Source organism: Octodon degus, unplaced genomic scaffold (genome assembly GCF_000260255.1).
Source record: "Octodon degus isolate 3935 unplaced genomic scaffold, OctDeg1.0 scaffold00122, whole genome shotgun sequence".
In the NCBI taxonomy this organism is placed as follows: Eukaryota; Metazoa; Chordata; class Mammalia; order Rodentia; family Octodontidae; genus Octodon; species Octodon degus.
In genome coordinates, this window is record NW_004524698.1 from 5,194,026 (window position 1) to 5,218,161 (window position 24,136).

General features: G+C 36.4%; 1 protein-coding gene across 5 annotated transcripts in view; it reads left to right on the forward strand.

The window, feature by feature from the left end:
• The window catches only part of Enox1 (ecto-NOX disulfide-thiol exchanger 1), a 661,835-nt gene that overhangs the window by 187,268 nt on the left and 450,431 nt on the right, over positions 1-24,136 (forward strand). The window contains exon 1 of one of the 5 annotated variants that reach the window (XM_023700179.1): positions 14,644-14,702. The exons of the other annotated variants lie outside the window; for them this stretch is intronic. The gene's annotated coding sequence lies outside the window, so the exon portion shown is untranslated. Of the gene's footprint in view, positions 1-14,643; positions 14,703-24,136 lie in introns of those variants that run through there. 5 annotated transcript variants of the gene reach the window in all.

Sequence of the window (24,136 nt, forward strand, 5' to 3'; positions counted from 1 at the left end):
AGAAGACCCAATGCTATTATGCGCTACTGGACTCTTAGAATATTTTGCTGAGTTTACTCACCTATGATATTCAATAACGGAACTTAGAAAAAATGGGATATGCCAATGAATGTCCATTTTGTATCTGTGTATTCAAAGTGCTTAGGATAGGTACATAGTTGCATTCTCTTAATGAATAGAATGATTTGTTCTAATGGTGTTTGTAAATAGGATCTCAAGTCCACATCTTATACAGTAATTAACTACTAAGAATATATGCAGTGTATTAGTTTTGAAACTGTACTTGCGATTTGATTTGAAACTGTCTCATTGCTATCTGTTTATCAATAAAAGTTTGAAAAAAAATAGCATTTGGTACTTCAATAAGTATAGCTGCTTTCACTGCACCATAAAAACCCCAAAAGCATTGAAAAAACTCTCAATAAACCACATATAGATAAGAAGTATATTTTTGTAAATAGAAAACCATGCTGAGTCAAGTGAATGATCTTACCTGGCAAACACCACAAGATATATAATGGGAGGGTATGATTGTCCGCTCCGTAGATTAAGTGCTTGTCTGTAGACTGTCCCAATCAGGACCATTTATTTGCGGCTCAGTTCAATGAATAAATATCAGTCAAATCAGATACCAGTAATCTTATTTTAATATCAGAATCTAAGATCAATATAAAATTTCTAAAGAAAACACTGGGCTATTAGCAGTTTAATGCAATACTATTTTCTAATTAATTAATTTACTCAATGTCATGAACTTTTTCTCTTAAGGAATTTGAATTACAAACATCACCTTCTTTCCTGGTGAATGTACTAATAATCATGCCAATTCTGTACTGTTTATATTTCCTAAAGAGGTATTAATATTTTCTGAGAAAAGGAGAACTGAAAGAGAATTCTTTTGTAGAAAGTTTGACTCTGAATCTGAAAACTTAATGAATTAATTACATAATGCCATCCATCAGCAGTGGCTTATAAAATCCAATATTCTGATGTATTCCATATGCATAGTGTCCTTTTCTTAGTTGCTTCATCATAGTCTAAATTTAGATGAATGTGGACATCTATCCTCTACATACATATAAGCATACATACACAAACTTCATAACAATGTACAAACAGATTGTGAAACAAGCATGGAGAATGAAATACATAACTATAAAGATCCAGTGATGATGCCATGAGACATATGGATTTTAAAAAATTGGCTCTATTACACTTACTACATACTGCATAGATTTAAACTATTTGGTTTAACTGGCAAGTTTACTGGGTTAGAAATCATTTCCTTAAATTATAGTCTTTGCTAAAGCTCTGTGCATTAAGCAGATTTTATCTGAATGAACGGTCAAATATTATAGTTTTCTGAAAAAGACCCTGGACGCTTTTGATGATAGTGTAAGTGAATTCTGTTTCCTTGAGTGAGGTATCACTTTGAGGACACAATGCACCACTTTGCCTGAGATGCTGTTTTCAATAAAGATGGAAATCATGGCTTCTTGTGCAGTGGCCTTGTAGCAAATCTCATGGGAAAAAGCCTGAAACTATGTGATAGATTTGAAATTAATTCCTACTTCTTCCCAACCAACTCATGAGTATAAGATGTGCTCTTATTTATTGGCCATCCAGAAGGATGTACAAGTGCAGTCCTATTTTATAGGATCAGACTGTGACCATAAAAATCTCTTGGTCCATATATCCCTCTCAGAAAGCAGGGAGAACAAAGCAGTCTGTGTCTTATGAGTTGAGCCAAGTGGACTGTGCTTTATAAGTTTGAGTTGCTTCCTGACCCCTTCCCTGCTATTGCCGCTCTTTCTCCAGTGACTTGACAGAGAATGATGATTGGGGTTTTCCACTTTGCCAGATGAAGATGTTTTGTAATGATGGGTCTCAACCAGTTTCCTCAATCTTGTGAAATCCTACCAGGACAAATGTAAAATGTACCCATCATTTTCAGATTATTTGTTAAGAAACTATTGGAGATTTTATGATACTAAAAAATTTTGGAGCAACCACTATTAAGAGTGGGGAGAAGTGACAGAGTGGTTTGATAATCTCTGTAAACAAAGTAGAGAAACTCACTAGTATTTGCTAGATTGCTTTGCCTGAAGGTCTTAAGTTCAAGTGTGGCAACTGGCCACTGAGGTCAGAACTAGCTAAACCTATTCATACTCTGCAGTTGCCTCCTGCTATATCAGTGTCCTAGAATAGGAAGACCCCTGGGAGGTCTGGCTTCCTCTGAAGGTTAGTGGAATATGGACAGAGGGAAAGTCTTGTGGACATGCCACTAATTTTTCTCTCCCTTATGGCCTAATATTCTGGATATCATCCTTAAAACCTACATCATCAGTAGCAGATTACTTGTTCTCTTTAATGTACGAGTCACCAGTCAGACAGAACCTAAGAGGTCAACTATATTTCATCTCTGCCTAAACAAAGAGAAAGAAATTTTGTACTGATTAGTAGGTTAATAAAAGCAAATACTCAGTGTAATTTTTTTAGCAATAAGTGTCATTTACTTTTCATAAAAACTACAAACAATATAATTCTCTTCATTTTATAAACTAGAAATTGAGACTTCATAACATTAAAAGAGTTAACCTGAATTTGTTAAGTTAGCAAGGGGAAAGTCCCAACTTTGAACTTAGATTTATCTGATACCACAGCCTGCACTTTCCATGTTTTGCTTTCCTACACAGAGAAGTTCGATGATCGAGGTTGGAAGGACAGGAAAGTGCTGATTCCTAACTCTCTCTGGTGAACAGTGTATCAAGCACTTGGAAACAGGGTTAATAATATTAGAAGCCTAAATCTGACTAAAGATCCTATTGAAATGAGCAGTTAATGCTAAATTTTTTCCTTCTCCTTTCTAATTTCTTTTTTAAAAATAATTTTATTGGAAAGCAAATATCAATGAGATAGTTTAATAACCGATTACCAGGACAGTTTCAATAATTAATACATTGCATATTATTGTCTCAGTGATTATTCATTGTACAGGATGCAGACATGATATCCTCTCCACAAACACTATTAGAATAAATCTCTCTATTCATTGAATTAAGAGAATGTGACTGTATATCTATCCTATTTTAAATATACAGATACAAAATGGACGTTCATTTGTATCCCCCTTTTTTGGTTAGTTTTGTCAGAGATGGGCATTCCATTGTCATTTAAATATTGTAAATGTGTGAATTCAGCAAAATATTCAATATAGCCCAGTAGTCCGTAATAGTAATGGGTTTTCTGTAAAACTGGCAATGTCAGAAGTTGTTGACTTGAACATTTTACAGCTCAGCATATTAAAATGGCTTTACTTTTTATATTTTGTTTTTATATTTTTCTGCTGGATGGTTAAGACCAAGATAAAGCAAGACCTATGTAACAAGAAATATAACTTGTATCTGACAAGGTCAGTCAAATCCCCTTAGGATTTATTCTGAAACCCTGTACCGCAGTTTGTAGATCCTTGTTAGTGTCAGCCATGTGGATGTGTCATGGCCATTGCTTGACCAATTTGCTCTCTGTGGAAGCCTGAGAGAATGTTTTGTGTCCATGTGACTCTCCTTAGGCACACTCTACACCATCGATCACTTTCCTCTGTGGCCCCATAATCTCTTTGATCAGAATATTTGGGATACAACTGAGTTACATGGTACTACACTACAGGATCGCCTATGTCCTAAGTCTTCACTGACCTTGAGAGGCTAGGCCCAAAATGTTGGCTGTCCTTGCAGCCCTTCTTTTTCTCTAATTTTTGGTCTGCAAACTTAGGTTGTTAACCCTCTAGAAGAGAAGCTTATTATTTTTACCCTACAACATAGGCAGTTGAGCTTAAGCTCACCATCTGTCTGAATATCAAACATCTTAGGCATAACATGGAACAGGTATTTTCCATCAAGTATTGATATGCTAAACTCTAAGTCCCTCCAGAACATGAAGAAAAAAAATTTTTAAATAAAAAAATATTTAAAAAATAGGAATAAACAGTTACATATTTTTACACAGAAATTTAGAAATCCAGCCACGTACAGCCTTGTAGTAGGACAATCCTGTGACATTTTTTTTTCTTGTCTCTTTTTTTTCATTTATTACTCTTTAAAAAAAAAAACCCAGACATTTACTTGAGAGACAATACGGCATTAATTGGTATGTCATGACAAGCAGTATGTATTTAGAAGACCAGAATGACAGGCATTCCAAGCATGACCCTACCATCACACATTGCTATCTCTAGTGCAGATGCTTAGTTCATAGGTATCAGCATATATAGTTAGTCAGGGTGAGAATCCTACAATTAACTGCTAGTTTCAAAAACTTGCTTACGTTTCTCAGGATCATTGCACTATCCAGCTTGTGCATAAAAATGTATGGCTTTGCCCCGTCATGTTTTCTACCTTTTCTCCTTGCCCTCTCTTCGTTGTCTAATCCTTAAGTTGTCACTTTCCCTTTAATTTTGTTACACCTTTCTGTTTTTGTACTCAGTGGAATATTTTGAGCTCTTAAGAAGTTGACCTTGAAGACATCATTGCAGGTAGTGAAAAGGTAAGAAAAGATCTCTTTACAAACAAGTAAGATGCAGGAAAAAGTAATTCAACATCTGCAAGATGACGCGAAGATGAACAACGTAAGACTAATTGGCATCCATGAGAAAGGAGTGAATACAAATGATATAAAAAGAATATGGGCAGAAGTAATAGCAGAAAACTTCCCAAATATTGGGAAACATTCTGACATTCAAGTAACTGAAGCATATAGAACTCCAAATAAAATCAAGCCATTTAAAACCACACCCAGACATATAATAATCCAGATCCCAGAAATCCAGCACAAGAACAATATACTAAAAGCCACTCGAGAAAAGAAACAGATCACATTTAGAGGAAAACCCATCAGAATAATGACAGATTTCTTTTCACAACCCACATTAAGTCAAGAAGAGTATGGAGCAAAATACTTCAAGTCCTCCAAGAAAACAAATTTCAACCCAGACTGCTATGCCCTGAAAAACTCTTTCAAGTTTAATGGAGAAATGAAATACTTCCTTGACAAAGAAAGACTAAAGAATTTCATGACAATAAAGTCAACCCTACACAGACTACTAAAAGACATTCTACAGAGGTACCAAAATGACTATGACTCCATGAATGAGAACGGAAAGAACCCACTGAATAGGGCAAATAATTAAACACAGGAGAAAAAGGGGTATACAACAGCAAGTAAATAACATGTCAATTATAAGTCAGTACATCTCAATTATAATCATCAATTTAGTTTTTTTTAAAAAATCATTTATTTATATATTTGGTACAGAGTCTCGCTATGCAGCTTGGACTTGGGGATCAAACCTGGGTCCTTGCAGTTGCCAGATATGCCCTTAGACTGCTGAGCTATCTTTCCAGCCCTACATATTTTTTTTTTATTGGTACTGGATAACTAAATATTTATCCCTTCTCACATGCTGAAATTACAGAAAATGAAGTGAATGTATATTTTTATATTTAAAATAGATATCCCTCTATCATATTTATCTCTATCAAAAGAACAAAAAATTATGTTTATACTTTTTATATTCTATCCCAGGTTTCTTTACATGCAGCATTACTAGATGATGAGTTCTTAATATAATCGTGGTTTTGTTTTTGTAATGAGCCTATGTGCAGACAAAAAAATTATGTATCGGTACAGAGGATGCCTTTGAGAAATTGCCTCAGTTTCATGTTTACATAGTGCTTTCTGGTGGCACGAAATCCCACATTTAAGTCTGAACAAAACTAAACATTGTTTTTCAAGCAATAGTTTCATTTCTCACTATTTGGAGTTTTTTTTTTTTTTTTTTTTAAATGCCTTTTCTTGGACTCCATCTTTTTTCATCACTTCCTAGGTGTTAATCCACTATTTATGTCCTACTGTTTACCCTTATTTCTACTCAGATTTTAGCCTCTCCAAATTCCTTAATGCTTCCCTTCATTCCTCTCTCCTCCCTTGTTACTGATCTTTAGAGCAGCTGCCAAAGAAACACGGGCCTGTGTTTTGCACACTTGCACCAAAAGGGGTTCTTAGTCCTTAGGAGAATCGATACCTGCAGAGATACCCTGCTTGATCAGTGCTACAGAAATAGCCTGTGGTACAAATGAGTGTTCTGACAGTTACCTGTTTGTCTACATACTGTTTTTTGCATTTATGGGCACTTTCACCCATTAGCATTGTTGTGTTATGTTTTGGATTTTGCTTTCAAGACAAAAGAACACATTTATACTGTCATGTGGCTGATAGGCCCTGACACTTCCTCTTTCAACTTTCCACTGAGATACCAGTGGCAGTGAAGGAGAAGATAAAAGCATCACACTGTTTGAAAAGAAAATCAATAAGCTTTTTCAGGATTCCTGGATGAATTTATACTGATTACAAGGCTAATGGAACTGAATTGAGAATAACTGTATTAGCCAACACTGGGTTTCTATACCAGGGAATTAGAGCCAACTCCCTTGAGACATGGTTTTCACATCTTCAAAATACTGTTACATATCTTCTTTACAGTAATTTTAAAAATGCATTTTCATAGACTGTGACTCCCAGAAATTGTCCTTTTGAGTGAGTGTTCTTACAGAAGAAGAATAAAATCCATTCTTCAAGATGAATGTTTCCAACCCCAAGACCCCATGAGAGTCTATAAGCAGAGGCTGAAAGAGCTCAGCTAGCACTGAGGGCAGGGATGGTAGGTTTTCCTGTATCCCGTTCTTGATGGAGGCTTGAAGACAGGAAACAAAACAAAAACCTCACTGTAGTCACTTCGATTGCCGTGGGATGTGTGCCAGCTACACACCAACGATGCAGACCATTTGCACTATGGGGAGCACAGGGATTTTGAAATGATTGTCCAGCATCACTGCCAGCTAGCAGAGCCCCATGTGTATCCCCTGGCCAGCCCACATGGGGTATCCCTCTCCCCATTCAAGGGTAAGTAAGCATAGAATCATAACATAGCGACCCAGAGGCAGGGAATGCTAGCACTCAGGTATGAATTGAAAATTTAAAAATTTAAAATATAAAAGTTAAGTGTAAAGATAAGCTTATAATGGATAGACAAAATAGTATTGAAATGTTTTGATTAAAAGATCATAATGTTCCTTTTTAAACTCTCACCTTAACTTCCACAAAGGAAATACTATTACTGCTTTAGTGTTTGTTCTTCTAAATATTTTATACAAAATATATTAGCTATATACATGCATTCTTACACCCAGACAGAGGTATTTTAAAATATAAATAGGAGTATGTTCATATTGGTCTGAAACTTGTACTTTTATTTAGTAATGTATTTTAGAGTTTTTGTTTTCATATTGTTTTATGTAGACCTATTTAATTTTTTGAATAGCTCTTCAACATTTCAGTGTATGATACTTCGTAGATAATTTTATTATTCCCTGATAAGTAGACTTTGATGTGGGTTTCAGTACGACATATTGTGGACCATGCCACAGTCGAGCATCCTCACATCTTTGTATTCACTGCTAAAAATGTCTGTGTCAGATCCCTCCCAGGGGAACTGTGGATCACATGGGACACACATTTGTATTTGACAGATACTAAGAAATTCTGCTAAAATAATTCTACTAATATTCTTGTTCATCAATGGTTTATTAAAAACGCCCATTTCATGTATATAGTATAAATTATTAATCATTAATTTTTTTAAGATGATGGTTAGTAGTGAGGTTCAGTGCCCTTTTGTGTATTTACTGGAATGAATGTATATTTTAAACTTTAAAGTCCAAAAGAATTTTTTCAGTCCGTCATGGCTGGCGCACACCTGTAATCCCAGCCACTGGAGGTTGAGGCAGGGGATGCCGACCTGGGGCTGCCTGAATGCAGAGCAAGACTCTGCCTCAAAAGAAAAATTATTTAACACCTTCAATTATTGATCCCAAAATTCATTTAGTGAAATAAATGAGTATATGACTTGAAATTTTGAGGAAAATAGCTTTTGTTTTACAGCGTATTAAATACATGAAATAGTTCCAGTAAATAGTCTTAAAAAATCAATATGTAGTCCAGTGACACAACTAGAGGATTAGAAAAGGCCAGTATATGAAATAGTTTAGTCAGTAAAATCAGGTATCTACATCATTGCAGAGTCAAACAGTTTCACAGCATAACTTTGATTATTTAAAGTTAAATTTATATTATTATTTTAAATTAAAATGATAAAAACATTAAGATCATATTAAAAGTAGAAGACAAAGATATAATAAATGCACATATATTGGGGATTGGGAGAATATCTTAATTATGAAAATAGAGAAATAAATTCTAGAGCAAAAACTTTTTTTTTTTTTTTTTTGCAGTACTAGGAATCGAACTCAGGACCTTGTGCTTGCCAGGGAAGCACTTATTCCACTGAGCTATCTCCCTGGTCCCAACATTTTTTAAATGTACTAAATTTAAATATTTCTGGGTGGATACATCAAAACATATCACCATATATAAAATCAGGAAACACTATGAAAAAGAAAAATATTTGCAATAAATACAACAGACATATGGTTAATATTAAAGGACTTTCTCAGATCTATAAAAAAAAACAACACTTCAATAGAAAATTGAGTGAAGGTCATGAATAAATAAAATGTAAATCCTCCCATGCTAAAGCTGTTCCAAGAAAAGCAAACAGCTGGTGGAAATTGGATGTTTCAAAATAAGTTGACAAATGAGTGCTTTTTTTGTACAAAGATATGGCTGTTTCTGTTGACAGCAATGGAAAACATTCTTGTTTTAAATAATGTAATATTAGAAGGTAGCTATGACAAAGCCACATTTTTACAATTAAACAACTTATATTGTCTAATAAAGAAAACAGCCTAAAAAAAAGTGTCTTGTTGATAGCAACATATGGTCAGAGATGAAACATTACAGTATAATGAAACTTTGTGATGCCTCAATTTTAGAAAAAGAAAAAGAAATAGAAACATTGTGTTCTCAGTTTTATTTTAAAGGAACTACTTCATTATAGCATAGAAATTATTATTTTTTTTCTGAAATAATTAGCTGGCAAGACTTCCTGCAAAGTCAGTTTCTGATCTTTGTGCTGACTCACCCGCTTATTTTTGTGTTTGCCTCTCTATTGGCACGAACAGGTAGAGGACAGACCAGAAGTGCACAGCAGTACCTCAGTTTCTCTAATTCCTAGCAGGCTATCAGAATGAAGAGCTAAGAATGAGGAGCTGGGGAGGTAAATAAATCTTTGTGCATGTTAGAGGAGTCCTAGGCTTGCCTAACCCCTTGGGGAGGAAGTACGCTCAGGAGAGCTCCCACTTCCTGCCTGAGGAAGGTGGAAGCTGCAGCCCTCTTTCAGTGGGCTAGAGCAGTGCCTAGACCAGTGTCCTGCTCTGCAGGGCAGTCTTGAGCTTCCAGGAGCTGAACACCAACAGTCTGGATTCCAGCAGTATACCCTGAGAAAAAATAAACAGACATGTAAAAGGATATACACTGCTGTGTTACTAAAAATGACAAAAAGATAGAAACTGAAATATTCTTTCATCAAAGATTATTTGAGCAAATTATGACACTTTCATAAGATAGAGTAACATTGTAGCCATCAAAAATAAGATTTTTCTTAAGGCCATTTAAATAAATTGGAAAACATCAAGTTAAGTGACTAAAGCAGGGTTCAAAATGGTATTTGTGGTATGAGTTCATGTTGCAGAAGGAAGTGCTGAGGACAGGACTAGTTACTGGAGTGCAGTATCCCTTTGCTGTCCTCTCCAAATGCTTTGTTCTGACCTGTGTTCAAAGTAGCTTTAAGCACCAGCAGATAGACAAATTTCAAAAATCAAGGTGTAGGCTTAGTAAGAAGGCTAAATGAGTGCAAGTGGAAGTGGATGCTCACCTCAGAAAACGGTTGTTTGCCCACCCTGTGCCTTCATAGGTTAGCTTCTTTACACCTGTAAAAAGAATCTGCTTCTGTCTATGTAAGGCTGGAATGATGGTAATTGTGTCTCTGCCTCCTGCCACAGATAACTGTCCCAAATACCAAGAGACAGAAAGAAGCATATAAAGTGGGAAGTGGGGACATACTACAAATTTCATGGGCATCCTATCAAAGGTAGTCTGGTGTAAAATAAATTAAAACAAGACACAAGACTGAAATAAAAGTATCCTTCTCAAGATCTCTGCAGTCTTTACCTCTGTAAGTAGAGGTATCTTGGAAAAGCTCCACTGGGACCTTCAAATTAGGTAAAAGGTGCTTGGTAGGTGAAGGCAAGTGAAGGGAGGAGGAAATCTACTGGAAGCTCACTTCTGAATTTATCACTGCTTTTTCTATCTTATAATTTCCCATAGGAAATTCTTGAGTCCTCTAAAGTGGCAGATGTGGAACTGCTATAATCTGGGCAAATTATGTGTAGGTTTAAAAAGAAAAGTCAGCTATGTTTCAGTGATAACCAATACCTTAAAACAAGGTAACCTCTGCAGAAATGTAGGTTCAGCTGAAATGTAAATGTAAGCTAATATGTCTATGAAATAGCAGTGGAACAGCTATGGAACTGCTGTTTAAATAAAGAATACAGACTATTCCCTTTCAGGTAATTGGGGCAGATGAATAAAAACAGGCACATATAATTTGCAGATTTTTTTCCCCACTCTGCCAGTTACCTCTTTACTTTACCTTTTACTCTGATGTACTCCCATTTATCTGTTTTTGCATTTGTGCTTATGCTTTTGGTGTCATGTTCAAGAAATCGTTGCCAAGACCAAATCTATGAAGAATTGTCTTTTCTTTTTTTTTTCCAGAAGTTTTATAGTTTACAGTCTTTGATTTACATCTTTAGTCTATCTTGGGTTCATTCTTCTTGTGTGATATAAGTATTAGATTCCATTTTGCTACATGTGAAGACGCAGTTTCCCAAGCACCATTTGCTAAAGAAACTGTTCTGCACTACTGTGTGGTCTTGGCACTCTCATGTAACCATGCATATGGCTCATCCTGAGTTCTTCATTCTGTTCCATTGGTCTGTGCACCCCAGAATACCATATTATGTTGATTATAGGTTTGTAGTATGTTTTGCAGTCAAGAAATATGCACCCTCCAGCTTTGTTGTTCTTTCTGAAGACTGCTTTTATTATTCAGGGTCCTTTGTATTTTCATGTAAATATTAGGTTTTTTCTATTTCTTGGAAGAAAGGCCAGTGGAGTTTTGATAGGGATGTGTTGAATCTGTAGACAGTTTGAGTATGGAAATTTTGACAATGTCAAGTCCTACAATCCATAAGCACAGGGAGCCATTCTATTGATTTATGTCTTTAATTTCTTTCAATGCTGTTTTTTCACTTTTCAGTAAACTCCTTATTTAAGTTTATTCCTGTTACAGTTACTCTTCTCTTATTGCTGGGATAAATACCCAACACTCAAAATGAAGCAAGGAAATATTTAGTTAGCTCACAGTTACTTAGAAATTTCAGTCTATATTCAGCTAGCTCCAAGACAGAGTGCACAGGGCAGAGAGCAACCTTTTATGGAAGTGGCAAAGAACAGAGAGCAAAGGGAAGTGGCAGTAGGTCAGGCAGCTAGCTAGCCTGTCTGTCCTTAAACTGTAATGCAAATTACCTGCCCCAGGGTAGGTACACCATCCATACCTACAATAATCAATCATAAACTCCAGAAGTAGCCCCATGACTGCGTGAGGCTTTGGGAGGACACCTATACACAAGCCATAATGATTCCTAAATGTTTTATTGTGTTTGGTTCTATTTATAAAATTAAGTTGTTTTCTTAATTACATTTTTATTCTTATTAATATGTAGAAACATAACTGAGTTTTGAGTTTTTGTCATGTATCCGCAAACTTTTCTGAATTCATTTAATTGTGTGTGTGTGCGTGTGTGTGTGTGTGTGTGTGTGTGTGTGTGTGTGTCTGTGAATTGTAGAGGGTTTTTTGCATTTAATCTTTATATCATCTAAGAAATTGGATAATTTGATTTTTCCCTTTTAATTTGGATGATTTTTATTTATTTCCTTCCCCAACTTGGGGCTTTTAGTACTGTTGAATGAAAATGGCAAGAATGGTCTCCTTTGCCTTATTCTAGATCGAAGATTTGGTCTTTTTGATTGAGTATGGTGTTGCCGGTGGTCCTTCCATATATTGGTTTTATTATGCTGAAGTAATTCCTTCTATATTTAATTTGATGACTTTATTTTTGGTTGTGGAAGGTTGTTGAATTTTTCAAAAGGATTTTAATCTTTTTGGATCACCACATGATGTTTTCCTCTGTTCTGTTAATGCAAAGCATCATATTAAATCATTTTTGTGTATTGAGCTATCACTGCATACCAGGACAAATCCCATTTGATTCCATTTGTATGCTGTTGAACTTGGTTTGCTATCATTTTGTTAAGGAATTCTGCAGGCATATTCATCAGTGAGATTGGCCTGTAGCTTTATTTTCTTGTATTGCCTTTGTCTGGGTTTGGCATAGGAGTAATGCTGGCCTCATAAAATAAATCTGGACATGTTCCATACTCTTCAGTTTTTTGGAAGAGTTTAAGAAGCATTGGTATTAATTATTCAAATGTGTAATAGAGGTCACCAGTGGAGTCATCTCATCCTGGGATTCTCTTTGTTGAGAGGATTTTGATTATTGACTCAATCTTCTTACTTAGTTACAGGCCTAGTTAGAGGGTTTTTTAATCTCCTCATGATTTACTCCTATATATTTATAGGAGTCTGTCCACATCTATTAGTAGAAGTAAGTAGTCTCCTTTTCCTTTAATATCTGTGGTATTGATCATAATGCCCCTTTCATTCATTTTTTGTTTTATTTATTTGAGTCTTCTCTTTTTTTCTTAATCTGTGTAATAAAGGTTTGCTAATTTTGTGGATCATTCTCAGAAAACCAACTCTTAGTGTTGTTGATTGGTCTATTTTAAAAATAGCTTTAGAAAGATAACTTATGTGCTATAAAGTTCACTCCAAAATATTGAGTTCAGCAGCTTTAGTCTGTGCATACAGTCCTGCAATCAAGATAGTAATGTAATTTTAGAACAGTTTCACCATCCTAAAAGGAGCCTGGTGCCTATTAGCAGACTAAGTGATTTTAATTGTCCCAAATAAGGGACTTTTGAGAACCTTTTTTTTTTTTTTTTTTTTTTTTGTATTTTAGGGCAAGGTCTACAGGATCTCACTACATAGATCAGACCCATAGTGATTCTCCTGTTTTCAGCCTCCCAAGCACTGGGATTACAGGCACTCACCACATACTCCATCTCAATCGCCCATCTCAGTGTGCCGCGAGGGTGGGGCTGGCACAGCACACCTGGGATTGAACCCTCGCCGCTGCACTCTGCCTAAGCAGGTGTTTTAGTCCATGAGAAACTAATTTTGACTGTAAAAAGATAACAAGCTTTTGAGGATGTATTAACGAAGTAGAAAATTTAGTAAGGAGTGCATTCTTTTGTCAACTGGTATATTTTTGTATTATTCAAACATTTTAATTGATAAAATGATAAAGATTTGTCATGTACAACATGTTTTGATATGTGATTATATTGTAGAAGGGCTAAACAGACCTAATTAAAATATTCATTACTCATATACTTAACAAATTTTCTTGAAGCTTTACTACAAAATGCAAAACTTAATGTTTGTATATTTAAGAGGTGAATAGAAGATAGCAACAGGTGAAACTGAGTAGACATTCAGTGCACTTATGGGGCTAAGAAATGTGCTGTAATAGAAGGCATGGACTTAATGCCTGACAGCATAACTTATGTACTTAGGGAATCATCACATCAAAGTCTGTCAGAAAAAGTGAGAATTTATAAAAATTAATTGGTTGCTAGATGAAAATGATTTAGACAAGTTTCCTTGGCAGAAAAAAAAAATGAATTGTCAAGTGTACATTACAAATAATTTTGAGGTAAAATCTTTTAAGGAACAATAAAATCTGCTATCATTTTACATTTTCAAAAGTACCCAAAATGCTATTCTTAATCTTCTACCAAAAAAAAAAATCTTGCCTTCATAGCTGATGACAGTTGAGATACCAACAAATATGTTATTTCTATTCATTTAGAGATCTATTTGTCACTGAAAATTCAGTTCACTTCCTGATCTTTCTCAATCGTCAAAGTTTTATCTCTCAGATATGGCTCTGTGAAGCTAGAGGCTCACAAGAATATGTGTGGAATTCATAAGGTAAATCTGTATTTCTTCTGTCAACTATTTTCAGCTACTCTCAGCTGTCCTGGTCACTGAACTCTGCTGTTTTCCCTGCCTAGCTTTAGTACCGACCATCTTCCTTGAAAGAACTCTGCTTCTTTCTGCCAGCTTTCCAGAGGTCAGTCCTAGAATAGTTGAAATACTTTCACTTTGCTTCCTTTTCCGCGTTACTTTGCACATAAAATAAATTCCCAAGAACTCTTTAATAATGCAATATTAATATTTATATGTCAAGACAGTTATTGACTGTGATTAATCAGATATGAATGCCTGAAAAAAAGCTCATGCAGTATTGGCAAAAAGGAAAAAAGAATGCTCTGAATGTGAGATCAGACTCTCGGAGAGGACAGAAGCCAAGTCTGTGTTCACAGGCCTGGTGCGTTAGCAGGTTGGAAGGCAATCCAACATTGCTGCAGCTCGTGAAGAAGAGCAAGTACTGTGTTAGGGCGAATCCTCGCCTCTGGGAGAAGTATCCATCTGCTGAGAGGTTAGCTTGTTTTGTAAACCATAGTAGTAATTGGGAAAGTTACATTATGTGCTTGCTGGTACTGTGTGCATTGTGTCTTTAAAGAAGCATTGCTAGAATGCCTTAGAAATTGTGCTTTTAGATTGTACTGACTGTTAAAATAAGCTAAATTGTAGAGTGTGATATGGATTTTCCCAGGTGGCTAAAATCACTAACTTTATCTATTTAAAATGCCACAAATGTATATTCTTAATAAGGCTGGAGAGTCAGCTATACTTCAGGGAGTATCGTAACTCTTTATCATCATCTAAGGAGCCATTCGAGACTATGTCAGTTGTGACTTGATTTCTCTCATTATAAAGTAAATCTGAAGTGACTGATGCATTCAGACATCCAGAAAAGGCTGAAGCAGATGTGTGGCAGAGTCTTGTTTGCAAGTTTCTTGCTTTGTATCCATCAGTAGATAACTGGCATTTAACATTTAAGCATTTATGTTGAAGATTTTTCTTGTGTATTTTATTTCTTGAGGCTTGACAAATTTGTTGCTAGATACATATAGGTGTTTGGGTAAACAGAGTGGAAATAAGGAATGGTGGCTTTCCCTGGCATCTTGTATGGAGATTTCATTGGTAGAAGTAGAAGAATGGCATCTGCGAACTGGGGCTTCCATGTGCAACATTTGGTCAGTTGACAAGAAAAGTTTATTTCACTCCCTTAAGTGGTAGGAAAGAGATAACAGCAAAAATTATTGCTATTGTTGGACTATCCCTATTAAATGTTTTCAGGACAGTACAATAAGAACATTAACCTTGGTGAATTCTATTGAATATTGTGCAGTGTAACCCCAACCCTCACCACCATCCTAGCCTAGAATTATACGAACTTGACAAATAGTGCTATTTTGTTTAGGTTTCTTTATTAGAAATGACTTTTTAGTATCTAAACTTAGAAGTTGTTGTTCTGCTTTCTAAGAGTTTACCTGGTCTGATAAATCTTAAAGAAAGATGAATCAAAAAGCAAGACAATGGAAAAGTGAGAAATATTTTTACTTATAGACAATAAACAAAAGAATTTTGAAAAATCTTTTTTAACTTTGTAGTTGTATCTGTTTGAGTTACCACTGTAATTAATGTCCTACAATGAGAAAACCAAAAAAATAGTGGAAAAAAAAGAAGTTGACTCAAATAAGAGGGATTCATTCTTTTGTTGTTCAAGGGAAATAACTCTGTAACTATACATAAAGGAATGCTTTTTGTAGTAAATATTTTTTCTAATTCCATGTAATGAATGTTAAATAAATACTTTGAAAATATCAGTTTGAATGGGTACTGCATGTTTAGTTTTTTTGAGCATGACTCAAGCTCAGTTTGGCAGAGGTGTGTGTGTATGTGTGTGTGTGTGTGTGTGCGCATGTAACACACAGAAAGAGAAAGAGAAAGGGAGATGGGAGAAAGAGAAAAATTGAGGGATGGAGAAGTACAGCCGTGAAAGTAAGCACATACATACATAGTTGAATATAATGCATAAGAAAAGTACTTACATGGGAATAGATGGCTCCTGGTTTGGAAAAGCTAAAATCTATTTACCACCTGCAAAATGTTGTGAAAACATTACCTGGATGCCAGGAGCACACTGAATTTATAATGTCCTGTTGGAGAAATAGCTAGACCATATTCTGATGGCCAGGGCAGATGAGTGATATCATGTGCTAAGAACAGGCATGTTCCAGTGCCCAGCATTTTCTACCAGACATATATATTTGAAATGAGTAAAAATGAAACACTGTTATTGTTCATATGCTTATGAGAAAAATTTAAAATTCCACAATTTCAAAACTAGTGTGAGGAAATAGGAATTTACTTTCTGATAAAAAAATTACAAATAGATACGTGTTTGGGAAAATGGTTGATAGGAAAACTCTAACATAAATCAATTCTCCACAAGCATAGTATTTTTCCTATGTTTTAAATAGTCTTTTTCAATATTTGTATTGATATACTTGAAAATGTTTCCAGTGCCATTATAATAGTTACCACATTTTAGTGCAGTTATGGAAGTGTGGATGAGAGTCTCTGAGGAGAGAGAAGTGATGGCACGGTTTCTGTTACAGAGAAGAGAAGAGCATTTCTTCTTTCAGTCGTAAGTGTGAAATCTTATGGAGAAAAATAATGACGTCATATCTTGTAATTTAGATTTGAGCAGCATTGGGATGATGCTGCTGCTTCCAAGAGGTGGAAATTGTCAGTCCATGGCAGCATAACCAGACCTCATGTTATTGATCACTCTCAAATATGAACTATTTATAAAAGTATGAGTAAAGCCAAAGTGAGTACTTTATTATATTAGAACCACTAGGGGGAGAGACTAAATGAAAATAGGAGCTTTTAAGTTATCACATGAATTATTAAGCACAATAGATATATTATATTGGGTGAAGAAAATAAGAAAACTGTTTTCACTGATACGCCCAAACAGGAAGTAGTGGTTTGTTACGTGTATCAGTCTGATTATAAAAGATTCAAAGACTGAAAAAATTGAGCTAAACAATATGGAAAGGGGCTAAGGCATGGATAAAGTACTTGCCTATAACAAGTTCTCTGTGGGGCATTTTATACATATTATAATTTGAGAGGAATAGAGAGAGTGATGGGTTGCACACCAGTTGGCAGAGATCAGATTTGAAGAATGGTACAGGTAGTCTAGAAATTGTGGTGAAGGAAAGGAGGTGAGTAAGTAATGCTGACAGGAGAGAAGAGGCCCAACAGCAGGGAGTAATATTTAGGTCATCCCTGGACAAGAAGCCTGCTGAACACAAGGCTTCAGCTGCTACTGCCTGGACCTCATGATGTTTATGGCAGTCTACAAGCAAGTCAGTCAGGAAACAGACCTTTCTTCATATATGGAATGGGGAAAGGAGAAAAGATCAGAAGGGAAACTGATGTTAGGGTATTTGTGTCTATTCATTAGTGTTTTCAGCCCTTCATATAACTATCTGGCTAGCCACTCACCCACTGAAGCATCCACCCATACACCTATCTATCCATCCACCATCCATCTATCCACTCACCCACCCATCCACCCACTTGTCCATCCACCCACTTGTCCATCCATCCACCCACCTCTCCATCCATCTACTCGTCCCTGTATCCATCCACTCATCCACCTGCTTACCTACCACCTGCCTATCTTCCCATCCCCCCAATTGTGGAAGACAGTTCTCAGTTAACTCCTTGGATCAGCATCCGCTAACTCCTATGCTGCACTTATTTGTGACTACAGCTATGGCTATTGTGGCCCAGTCCAGCGTGTTCATAATGATGACTGAGTCACCAAGGGAAAGTGGAATAATATCTAGCAAACTATTTTTATGAAAGTGTATATTGCTAAAATGTATTACAGAGAGATTTTCATCTTTTCATTAGATTGGTGATTTTTTCTTTAAGAAGAAGAAATTACTTATTATTAATCTTTATATCCTTTGACATCTAGTACAATATTTTTATATACTTGGTAAAATACTTGTGACATAGATTAGAATAAGAATAATTTGAGTTTTGAGAAAAATTGTACTGCTTAGCATCCAGTATGCTTGTTACTAGGAAACTCAACCAGAAGTCACATCACCATATCTCTGCTCTTAAGCATCCTTAAACTCTGAAAATGAGATGATGTGTTCATGTATTAAGAATTCAGTTTCTTGGGTTGATATACCTCAGCAGTAGAGTTGCCTAGTATGCACTACATTCAGTCCCAGCATTAAAAAAAAAATCAGGTACTCAAGTGGTTTTAATATTGAATGGGATATGTTTCAAAAATATTTTTAATGAACATTTAATGGAGGAGGATATTATAAAGGTAGTATCCCATGAAGGAATTACTCTTTGCCATTCAACAAAGGCAGAGGCAGTCTAAACGTACATAGCAGGTTAGTCAGAAAACATATCTATCTTCATATATGGAATTATAAATATGCATATGTAAAATGAATATTCTGTAAGTATGAAACTAGAACCTTGGAGATAGCTCAGTGGCATAAGTGCCTGCCTGGCAAGTGCCTGCTTTTGCCTGGAAGGTTTTCTGACATGATTTGGAGAGCTAGACCTGAGTCTCCTGTAACACCCTGAGATGTGGCCAGATAACACTGAAGACGAGGACACAGACTGCCCCCAGAAGGCAGATCTCAGCTTCCATAGCTCCTAGGCTGTACTCTCTTCTCACTACAGCTGTGCTGATGGTGCTTGGCCAGCTCACTGTCAAATCCTTTCAGGCCTAATATGCATCCCTGAAGAGAACAAACTTGCCTCCAAAAGCATCACCATTGTCTGTTAGAAGATGTTCCTTTTGCCCTCACTGGTGACAGGCAACCCCATGGGATTTGGTTTTCATAGTTCTGAGTGGATATTATAATATATGCTTTACAAGATTATTGGTGAGATTCTATACAACAGTGTATCAGATCCACAGGGAATTTCTGAGCAATGTACTCACAACAGCCCAGGGTTCTCTATGCCTACACTGTCCTTTAGAAGCTTTGTTCTGATAGTGTGTGCTCATAGTTTAAAATGAGGAGAATTAGAGTCTGGGAGTTAGCTCAGTGGCGTAAGTGCCTGCCTGGCAAGTGCAAGGTCCTGAATTCGATCTCTAGTTTAAAAAAAAAAATTACCATCTTATACTTCTCTGTCATGTACTCCAGAAAGAGTAGCAAAGCTGCGCACAGGACTGTGTCAGCTTGCGGCTTCCCTCAGAGCCCCTGGCACTGCCTAGCCAACAAGTTCTTTCCCAAGGTCTCTTTCACCTTCTGTCAGTAAAGTTATGCACAGAGACTGAAGTGCTGTGTGCCTAAACTGTGCAGGTAGAGTGGAGCCCTCTTCAGGAGCAGGGCCCCTTTTAGGAGCTGACACAGTGTGTCTGGTGATAAGACCACATTTCTGAACTGGAGAGTATGCTTAGAAAAGTTGTGAAAGTAGAGGTTTGGTGTTCTGGGGCTCTTTTAAATCTACTGACTATAAGTGACATACTGAAGTATTACCTTACCTTGTTTGTGTGGAGTGGTGAGGCCCACTTGTTCTGCAGAGATTTAATTCTGCCTTCATGAAGCACATGTGCTTGTGGGGAGGAGCCATGCATTCTTAATGCAAAGTGCTGTGACTCAGAAACAAGGAGGACTTCCATGACTGAAATCCCTGAGGAATGCACTTTCTGTCCATAAATGCTACTTACTGTGATGATTGTTGGTTTAAAATTGGAATGAATGGAAGAACTATGGTGGGAGAGCTAAAAGTAGACAAACAGCCTGTCCTTTTTGGGAGAGACATATGTCAGTTTTCATGGAGGCTAAAAGCTCCTATTCCATCCTGCCTAAATATTTGATGTCTATTATTTATCCTAAATGGTGACAGAGCCAGATGATAATATATAATACCTTTGAAAAACTTTTAAAGCTTAGAGATCACTTTAGCTGGAAGTGAGCAAGACTTTTGCAAAACATCCATGTGTCTGAAGTCTATTTATTTTTATTTTTTTATTTTTTTAATTTTTTTGGAGAACCAGGGATTGAACTCAGGCCCTTGTGCTTTCCAGGGAAACGCTTATTCCACTGAGCCATCTCCCCAGCCCTGAAGTCTATACTTTTAAACTGTATGTGAAAACTCAGTTGCCTTTCTGGATAAATGCATTGATTCTGCATATTTTGTAGAGGAGTATGTGGAACCAATTAGTAGAGATGTATCTGATATTTGGATTATAGACTTTAAAAACACCTATGTATGGTGTTTATTTTCTTTTACCACAGTTTGGGTACACACTTGGGATAATGACTGCTAGACAAAAGGACAGGTACTCATTTTCAAGTGGTCCTTGAAGGTAAATGTTTTGAGAAAAGACCTTTGCCTTGATTGTAGCTCTTCTAGTAAGCGAAATTGTAGTAAGCAAAATCTCCCTATATATCCTGTGTGTGTTTGTGTGTGTGTGTGTGTGTGTGTATGTATCCTCTATATATTTATCATATGTATATCATATATATTTATCCTGTATAAATGGATAAATACGATTTTCAGAAATGTCTTACCTGCATTTTTCCTTTATACAGTAAGTCTAATGTTAGCCAGTCTTTTTCTTTGCAAATACTTCTGAAGTTTAAAAGTATAATTTATGCTTGCCACTGATCCTGTGACCCTGAGAGAGAAGAGCATTAACTGTGGGTCATAATGCTTGCTACTGGGGCAGTTAATGCTTCTTGAGAAAGAAACATTTAATGTTTAGTTAATGTGTAAATGTATATGAAGAGCAGTAAACATATCTGATACTGAAAAGAAATAAAATGTTTATTGCAACTGAGTTTCCTTTTGTTCCTGGAGAGGATAAAAGCAAGAGTAAGAATGGTACAATAACATTTTAATCAGCTCAGAAAGTCACATACTCAATCAGAAAGAAAAAGATGAGAGAAAACAAAGAACAGGAAAATGTAAATATAAGACATTTTTATTTAAAGAATATGAATAAACAATTACATATTTTTACACAGAAATTTAGAAATCTAGCCATATACAGCATTGTAGCAGGACAGTCCTGTGACATTTTTTCTTGTGTCTTTTTTTCATTTATTACCCTTTTTTAAAAACAAATAAACATTTACTTGAGAGACAGTATGGTAATAGTTGGTATATTATGACAAGAGGTATGTATTTAGAAGACCAAGTGTGACCCTACTATTACACATTGCCATCTTCAGTGCAGTTTCTTGGTTCACAGGTATCAGCATATATAGTCACGGTGAGAATCCTACCATCAGTTTCTTTTCATACCATCTTTAATACAGCTGCTCAGTAGCCACAACTATTGAGTAAATACAGGCGTGGCCAGTGAAGCTTTGAAGAATCACACATCTGGTGGCAATAGGCCGATTCTAGTGTGCTAACATGCTTACAAGGGCTGAGCAAAAGCCAGGGTGGATATAAAAGCATGGGAATTAAAGGCTGTTGGTCAGTGGTGCTCCTGGCAGCAGGCTCCTCTGAAGGGAAACCAAAGCCAGCCCCTCCGTGGCTAGCTACCACAGGGGCCATCTTCCAGTAAGTATGGGTGCAGCTGTATGAGTCTGGGACTTGGAGTCAGGCCTGGGTTGACTATTGGCTCTGCTCCTAGTTAGCTTCAGGACAATGCACAGTTAGGTCAATTTTCTCAGCCTTTGTGTCTTTCCTTGTAGAACTGAGATAATGCCGCCTTCTCAGGGTTGTTGAGTAAATTCAGTGAGGTGATAAATGAAGGGCAGCACAGGTCCTGATGCAGCCTAACCACCTACTATGTAAGCTTATGATTAGATGCTGTGAGTTCTGTGTCAGTCAGTTCTAGGGCCCTCTTCCTACACTTTAAACAAAATACTAATTAGCCTTTTGAACTAAAGTGCTAAATAAACAAAAGAATAATTTTGGAATTATACATTGCTTACAAGTTTCAAACACATGGTTATATACAAATGTAACTTTGCTTCTATGAAGATGCAGTTCTGAGGAAGTGTGTGTGTGTGTGTGTGTGTGTGTGTGTGTGTGTGACAGATTGCTCTTCATTCACAGATTATACCACTTTCTGGATCACAGTGTCTATGAAAAGATATACTCTAGCTCTGATTTTTGACCCAAGCCAGTTGCTGTTTTTATCACTGATATTCACAGTTGTTGACAACCTAAGTCATCTATTCAAAGAACTGTACCACATTCCTGGGGTCTGCATTCCAGATTGCAAAGGAAACAGAGGTATTTGAAGGGGTGTTTCTGTGCATCCAAAGAATTCTGTCTGCCTTCCTCCCTTGCGGTTTCCACACTGCCCACTTGTATGCACAATGGAGTTTGGTGTCTAGAGGCTCAGTGAGAGAGAGTCACGGAGAAGGGGCACATCCTCCTGACAGAACTCTGGAGATTGATCTGGCTGATCTTCCTGACTTAGCATACATTGAAACTTCATCACTCAGTAACTTTTGTGCAAAACAGCCTGTAGATTTGACAACAGGAGGAGGAAGGGTTTGAGAGCATTCACACTGTTAACTGAGTTTTAGATACCCCAACACCTGCCCCAAGGGAAGCCAGATTGTGTCAAAGGAGTGCCTATGTGCGTGAATGCTACTGTATATGCAGAGGCGAGGGTAGTAGAACTACAAATCCAAACTGAGGTGAGGGACTCTGCTTCCTGCTTTCTGTAACTTCTCCTTTCTCAAGTGAACTCTGAAAAGCTTTTTGTTTGTTTTGTTGTAGGGGCTTAACTGCAGACAGGTGGCTAAGGGAAGAAAGTTGGAGTAAGTTGTGTCTGCCTCACGACCTGGAAGGGCTTTCTGACTGTCTCTCAGGCTCACTGTCTGTTCTCTGTCATCCCCACATATTGTATTTGTTGTACCATTGATAGGTTAGGCTATGGGGTCACTTCTTCAATTTGGTCCTTCTTCTTAAAATATGAAAGTGCATACATTTGGGGCAAGTCGTAGAATCCCTGTATTTTCACTAAAATAGTCAATCTACAAAATCTATAGGAAGGAAAATGGATGAAGACATCAGACAGCAGTCTTTATCAGACTCAACCTATTATCTTCCTCTGCAACGATTAGTATTATTAGTAAAAAGTTTCATCCAATAATGTGGGAAGTTCTTGGACTTAATTGTTTTAACATAGGAAACACTAACCAAACAATTCTGCTGAATATTATGGTAGTTGTAGATATTTTAAGAACTTCTAAAAAGGATGGTAGACACAAAATATTTTAATACTTTAAATAAAAATATTTTTGTATGGCCACCTGGCACAGGAATAATTATAAAGCATCTTCTACTTGAGATACATCTTGATTGTGCTAAAAAATTGTCGACTTTATCACATCCAAATTTGAGTGTATTACACCTTTTGATAAACTCTGGTGTTTTCAAGACTTCTTCTGAGAGGAGGATAGTGATCTGGCAAATATCAGTACAATACATTAAATTGGCCTAGCTGGATCATGTAAGCTGCCTTCAGAAAAATCTTAATTTATTTTTCTCTTCTTTACTTCCATAGCATATTTCATTAAGATTGCTTTTTTACACCATAGAAAAATATATGCCAATAAATTTTGCATACTAATGTAAAAACCTTGAAAATCCAACCAAGCTAATTTTGAGGAGTTAACTTAAACCATATACTAATAGATATTGATAGTCTCTTATGGACAAGAATAAATCAAGCTGTTTTTTCTTTTTTTAAAAGTTTTGCAGTACCAGTGATTGAACTCAGGACCTTGCACTTTCCAGGCAAGCACTTATTCTACTGAGCTATCTCCCTGGCCCTCAAGCTGTTTTTTCAAATGACCTATGCTTATTATTTTTTTTCTGGAGTTTTGCTACTATCTGTAATTATTTGCTTTTATTTAAAAAATGTAGTGGTAGGGGCCGGGGAGATGGCTCAGTGGAATAAGCTCTTCCCTGGCAAGAGCAAGGGCC